Below are 7,700 nucleotides of genomic sequence, written 5' to 3'. Positions count from 1 at the left end.
AGCTCATGCTACACTTTTCAAGTTCCTCAAAGCAAAGAACTCACCTTTTATAAGGTCCTTTACTGACTGGGGCTAGTTTTGGAACATATTGTTGCACATGAATAATTGTAATTTTTGTCAAAGATGATCAAGAAAAGTGGCTCAGAAATCATCCCAGGGCGGCAAATCTCTGTATCTCATGTCCCCTAACTTGGAACAAACACATTCAATTCAGGAAAATCACTTACAAATGAGTTTTTCACCATGGTTTAACTGTGAAGTCTTCAGAAACTAAGAAGTGAGGCTGGTGCTCCCACAGCACCTAATGTGACAGCAGCTTGGTCCTCTTCAGCATCCTGTCAGGGTGTTTGCTCAATCTCAGGGTCTCCACTTCAGCTACCATCTTCCTAGAAGTGGTCTTGTCCTCATAAACGGTGTAGTGAAACACTGGAATTCATGGTTGTGAGCAGGAGGTCTGCAAAAATGTAAAAATGCACGTTATTTGTAGAATTTCACCCTCTCATAGGGTCCAGGTTGATCCAGATGTTGGGCAGCTCCTGTGTGAAGGGAGTTTAGGGAGGCCAGGGGCGGGAAGGCAGCAGAATCCTTGCTAGAGCTGCAGAGTTTCCAAAGCTGGGCCTTGCCATTGCTAAGCAACTCACCAACGTGGCAGGCAATAGACCCGCCTTCTGTGACGTGTGCTACCCTGGCCTTCCGCTAGAAAGAGCAGCGAAGCCGTGTGCTATGCTAGGAGAGACTATTTCTCCAAACAAGGACTCCCGGGATGGCCCTGGCTGTGGGGCGCCTGTGCGTGCTCATCCTCACGTCTGGGCAACAGGTGAGGTGGCCTGGAGGATTTCACACGTCTGTACAGCTGGTGAGAGGGGCTGTGGGGTGGCGGGCGCATATGCCCCTCCCTACCTAGCTTCCTCCTCCTGCCCAGGGACCATGACAAGTACATGGATGCCTGCCAAGTGTGCTTCTCTGCGCTGCCTTGCACCTGGACGTGGTGCAGCCGACAGCGACCCCTGGGTGTATACGGGGGTGGGGTGGGGGGGACACCTGTCTTCTGTCTGCAATGCCGGGCTCAGGGGCCTCTAGCCACCGGTCCCGGCCCCTGTGAGGTAAGGAGAATACGTGTGTGTCCTCAGACTCCAGTCTCACACAGCCCACTGAACAAGGAGCCAGCCAAATCCCATTAGCCCAGGGATTCAGGGTCGCCTGATGGGCCCTCAGTGAGCCACACCTGGTCCCTGGAGGGGCTGGGTCGCCTGCCTTTCAGCTTGGAAGAGAGCAGGAGAAAGCCCCAGAGAAGCAATGCAAGGGACCTGGCCATGAAGGCTGAAATCTCAGGAAGCAGCTCCACGTGGATATGAACTTTTAGCTCCTGGAATCTTTCTTTTAAATCTCTGTTTGAAGGTCTGAGTGAAAGCATTAGGTGTAAATAATACAGAGACTGAATCTACCTTTTGCAGAATGAATGAGCTTTTTTATATATATAATGACGTAGATGCAGTTTTGCAAATAAAACTGTGGAAGTGGCTGTTAGGGTTGTTTATAAATGCTGTCAAGCAGAAAATCAGCGAACATCCTCTTCCAGGGTTATTAGGTCAAAAATTACCTGAGTGGTTAGGCCAGAATTAGTGTAAACGTGAATTATGTTTACAAAACATGCCTACTTAAAGGGTTTTGCTACTGCAAAGATGAGCTTGAGATTATATTTAGAAGGTTTAGAGAAATTCATGATTATTCTTGACATATTTCATTTACAAAACACTTTTGATTGCAACAAGCATGTTACATGGAGAATATAAAGTAGTTTTCAAATAGTGTTCTTTCTTGGATTACAGCTATTGCTTAACATGGTGCAAGTTAAGTGTGCATTGCAACAAAAATAAAGTCCATGCCTCCCCCTAAAAAATGTATATTACCTATAAAAATCATGTAGACAATGTATAACAAATAATTTTATTCCCCTAGTTACACTAATTCTGTCTTTGTACACATTTAAATTAAAAAAAAAAACTTAGCCAGTTATGGAGTTGGATGTATTGAACAATGTTAAACCTAGGTGGATGTGAAAGCAATCAAAAGGTAACCCTAAATATGGATTTTGAGTTTTTGTGACTAAACATTGAAACAAGAAAAGGCATAATGCTTACCCAGTGATCAGCTGGATGTATAACACACATATACATATATAAAATGTTGAATATAGACGTGCTACTCAGTGCTTACCCTTTCATGCCTACGTCCTTTCTAATTACTACACCTTCCTTGATGCAAAAACACTGTTCCACTTTACTTATTTACTTAACTCTTGGCTTACATTTGAGGAAAAATTAAAATGTTGTGTTCCCTGAGGGAGAGCAATAAGAGGACAGATTATTACTTCAATCCAATAAAATAACCTTGCTTTTAATTTCTCAAAATTGAGGATTCCCTTCCTGGCATGGAGACTGTTTCAAAAGCAATTACATTTTCCCCTCAGATTATGATTGATGTTAAATAGCCCAGCCCAGGCAGCTACAGAAAGGTAATTAGATGGAATCTGGTGAAAATCTATACCTTTAAAAATTTTTATTATAAAGTTTTTATTTATATAAGGTGAACAAATTTCATATATTTCATATAGAGAGAATTAGGAGCATAGTGAAATTCCCACTCTAGTCTCACTTCCACTCTCCCTCCTCCTTCCTTTCTTACCCTTTAATTTTTACAATGATATAAGTTCAGCTTATTGCCATTGTGAGAAGTGTGGAGAAGTACTTCAAGATAATACAAGACAGAAAAGATAAGCTTAAGAAAATTTAACTTAGAAAAATGTAATTTGGTGCTGGCGCAGTGGCGCAGTGGGTTAACACCCTGGTCTGAAGCACCAGCATCCCATATGGGTGCCAGTTCTAGTCCTGGCTGCTCCTCTTCCAATCCAGCTCTCTGCTATGGCCTGGGATAGCAGTAGATGGCCAGAGTCCTTAGGCCCCTGCACCCACATGGGAGACCTGGAAGAAGCTCCTGGCTCCTGGCTTTGGATCAGCGCAGCTCCCGCCATTGCGGCCATCTGGGGAGTGAACCAGTGGATGGAAGACCTCTTTCTCTGTCTCTGCCTCTCTGTAACTCTGTCTTTCAAATAATAAAATAAATCTTTTTTTAAAAAAAAAGTAATTTGGTCACCTCTATTAGTAATATGCTTCTACTTTCTTCAAAAAACCACAATTCTTTGCATTTAAAATGAAATTTAGTGGTGATATATGCAAGATGTTCTAAATGTCCTATAGAATTAGATTTAGTTATCTGAGTAATTTATATTCAAGTACATGTGTACATATTCAATGTTGTCAGTACTAAAGTTAAAATTCAATGTCATATTTTTAAGATTTTTGATTAAGAAATGCAATAATTAGAAAAGTTTCTTCTATACCTTGTTTAACTCAACATCTTTTAAAGAATACGTGTTTGCACTTACAGATTCACACCACAGTAGTCCCTGCTATGTCTACAATTTTCAGAATATAATAATTATGTACATACTCTCCAGTAAGCACTCTATAATCCTACAAACTATTTCTATCATCAGAAATGTTTATGTCCATATCTTTCTACTTATATATGTAAGCATACATGTAAAATATTTTTCTGAATGATGTTGAAGTTTGCTAGATTTTTTTCCAAATTGCTCTGAAATAACTTGCCCTACTTCACACTCTTATATAAAACCTCTACCATAACAGCAAAAGAGCAAAGAGCTTTCCTGCCCTCCTAGGCTGAAAGTTACCAGAAGACACCATTTCTAGGATTGACTCAGCTTGCATCAGCTGTCCCCTGGCTGCATATGCCCTGTTTCCCACTTCCATCACACCCCAGGCATGGTGGCTTTCAGTGCACACACTGCTCAGCTGTCTTTGGTGCTCCTCTCTCTGGCAATGTTCATGAGAGCACAGATTTGCCCCCTATGTACCATCAAATATTCTTTTTATTTTTGTCTTCCTAGTAGATGAAAAACAGTATATATTTTAATTTTTAAATGAATTTACAAAGAAAAAACTCCACATTATATAATGCCTCAGTTTCACAAAAATGAGCCCAGTAATTGAGCACCTATTGTGTGTCTCATACTGTGAATAAAACATAAAATGCCCTATTTTCATTAATGTGTAGTCTAACCACTATTTACCCCTAATTATACATATTTTAAAATTTTGTACACTGCAGTACATTTTATAGTATCAGAATTTATATGTCTAGTTGAATTCCACGATATTGTCCATATATGAGACTCAAAACAGACATGTATACTCTTAAATAAGTAAGAGCAATTTGGGATTTACCTTTTATAAATGCTTATTATATCTGCTTGTATATCTATTACTGCCCTACCTAATTATTCATTTCTACTCAGAATTATCACTGAACAATATATAATAACATATACCTATATTTTATTTCTCATTTTTTCTTTGAATTTATTATGATGACCCATGTGTATCATGAGTAAATTCCTTGACTCCAATTCAAATCCAAGGAGATTGTGGCTACCTGGATTTTCATTTTCATTATTAGGTCATCAACTCTTATCTAAATTCTGCAATTGGTCCTAGAAACTTTCATGTTGACTACATCTCAGAATCACCCAGGGATAATGGTCTTTCTCCTTTGCAGGATATTCTTCTCTGGATTTTATGGCACTGATAATTAATATTTTATATCCATGACAATATATTCCATGACACATTTCCTTCATTTAATTTCCAGAAATTTTCTTTTTCTAAAGTTTTATTTATTTATTATTTATTTATTTGGTAGAGTTATAGAGAGAGGGAGAGACAGAGAGAATAGTCTTCCTTGTGCTGGTTCACTCCCCAGATGGCTGCAAAGGCCAGGGTTGAGCTATTCTTACGACAGGAGCTAGGAGCTTGTTCCAGCTCTCCCACATGGGTGCAGGGGCCCAAAGATTCAGGCCATCTTATTCTTTCCCAGGTCATAAGCAGGGATATGGATTGGAAGAGAAGCAGCCTGGACCTTACCTGGTACCTGCTGTGGGTGGATGCTTAGCCCACTATGCCTTAGCCCCAGCACCACACCTAGAAATTTTCTTTATAGTCTGTTTTTTAAAAAAGATTTATTGATTTATTTAAAAAACAAAGCTAGAGAAGACACAGAGAAATCTCCCATCTTCTGGTTCACTCATCAAATGGCCAAAATGGCCAGAATTGCATGGAAGTGAGGAGCTTTAACTGGGTCTCCTATGTGGGTGGGAGCAGCCCATTCCCTTGGGGCATCCTCTACTGCTTTCCTAGGTGCATTAGCACAGAGCTGGATTGGAAGTGGAACAGCCAAAACTTGAATTAGTGCCCATATGGAATGCTGACTTTTCAGACAGTAGCTTTACCTGCTATAACACAAGGGCGGACCCTATTTTTTGTTTTAAGTGTGAACATAATTAACTGTTTTCACCTAATTTATTTATTCATGTTTATCATGCTATTATTGCTACTGTTACGTATTTCTGTTAGGCCATCACAAAACACACCAAACACTGGAGTAAGGGAAAGGGTTTATTGGGGGAAAACCCAGCAGGCTGGAAGGAAGGGGTGAAGAAGGAAAAGAGAGAGGAGGAGAGTATAAGAGAGAAACAGAGAGGAGAGGAGCTAGCGAGGACAGAAGAGAGAGAAGAGAGACGAGAGGGGAGAGGAGAGCAGATGACAGGAGCCAAGAGAGCCACATGTTCAGGAACAGGCCCTTTTAAAACTTTGCCAGAGGGCGGGCAGGGAAGTAGGAATATCAAATCCCATTAGGATGGGGGTGGAGCTTGACATCAGTGGTTGGGCCATGTGGCTACCTGGCTTTCAGCAATGGTGGTGGGAACCGGGGCATAGGATGTAAATCAGAGTGCAGATCGCACCATAGATAAAATTGTGCCAGTTTCCTAACAGCTACTATTAAATAACTGTTCCACTCACATGAATCACAATACCATTTTTCTTGTCATGCCACTACCACTTATCTTTTTTGTATTCAATTTTATTATTTTTATCTGTTTTTGTCATTGATGCCTCACTGCAAGGCTTTATATCCATGAAAACATGTGCATATCTGTTAGCTTTTTCATTGTGAGTATTCAATTCATTTGAAGTTCCATAATATATTCTATTAAATTGGATCTATACATTTTTTCACAAAACCTTTTTGAGACTATGGACTCTTTTCAGCCCTTCAAATCATACATTCTTTTTAAATAATTTATTTAATTAAAATAATGAGTAACTGGATTTCTCAATTTGATGAAATCCCAATTGTTAATTTTGGCTTTTAGTGCCTGTGCCTCCAGGGTCTTTTCCAAGAAGTCTTTGCCTGTGCCTATATCTTGTAGGGTTTCTCCAATGTTCTCTAGTAATTTGATGCTGTCAGGTCATAGATTTAGATCTTTAATCCATGTTGAGGGGATTTTTGTGTGAGGTGTAAGGTAGGGGTCTTGTTTCATTTTTAGCTTGTCTTGACCTACTTAGTATCACCTGTGTACACCATGAGTCTCACAATTTGTGCCAGTTCTATTACTGAATATGCAAACAATTTGGTTGCCTTTTTCTATGGGGGATAATGAACTCACTGAAAATGCTCTGGTTTGCACTAACATTTCTCACAAGCCCAGTAATCAGAGGTCTTTAGTTCCAGTGTAGTGATTAATCTTATGAAGCTCATATATTTTTAAAAGATTTATTTATTTATTTGAAAGTCAGAGTTACACAGAGAGGAGAAGCACAGAGAGAGAGAGAGAGAGAGAGAGAGAGTGTCTTCCATCCATAGGTCACTCCCCATTTGGCCACAATGGCTGGAGCTGCGCTGATCCAAAGCCAAGAGCCAGAAGCTTCCTCTAGGTAATCCCATGTGGGTGCAGGGGCCCAAGGACTTGGAGCATCTTCTACTACTTTCCTAGGTCATAGTAGAGAGCTGGATTGGAAGTGGAGCAGCCAGGACTCAAACCGGCACCCATATGGGATGCCAGCACTGGAGGTGGCAGCTTTACCCACTATACCACAACATCAGCCCCTAGCTCATTTATTTTTAAACTCTAAAGATTTTTATGGAACACCAAATTGACCATTATCTTTGAAAATGCCCATGGTCTATATCCAGACACTTAGTATCCTCTATATAAGTATCCATTTTGGAGTGCATGAACTTTTCTAGATGGGATTTATTTTATTTTTTAAATGTTTATTTATTTAATTTATTTATTTGAAAGGAAGAGTTACAGAGAAAGAAGGAGAATGAGAGAGGGTGGGGGGGGGGAGAAGGGGATTTCCCATCTAATCGTTCACTCCCCAAATGGCTGTGTCAGACCAAACAAGGAGCCATGAAATCCACTAGCCCTCTCACATGGGTGGTGGCAAGTATGTGACAACTTTAACTATCACCTGCTCCTGCCCAGGCACATCAGAAGTTATCTGGATGCAAAAAAGTGTACCCAGGACTCAAATTGGTACTCTGATGTGGGATCTAGTCATTGCAAACAGCAGATTATACCCCTGCATCAGCGTATCAACCCTGTACACATTCTCTTAAGCAGATGTAACACTTCTCTCTTTTAAAATGATGTACTCTTTCCTTTTTCCATAGGACTATAACTTATAAATTGTGAAATTAATGGCTATAGTTTTTGATTTGTGTGTCTTTAATATTATCCTGATAATTGGCCTGATGTTTTCTTTGGCCTTTTTGCA

The sequence above is a fragment of the Lepus europaeus genome, unplaced genomic scaffold, assembly GCF_033115175.1.
Source record: "Lepus europaeus isolate LE1 unplaced genomic scaffold, mLepTim1.pri SCAFFOLD_34, whole genome shotgun sequence".
NCBI classification, from domain to species: Eukaryota; Metazoa; Chordata; class Mammalia; order Lagomorpha; family Leporidae; genus Lepus; species Lepus europaeus.
Note: the sequence above shows the minus strand (reverse complement) of the source record.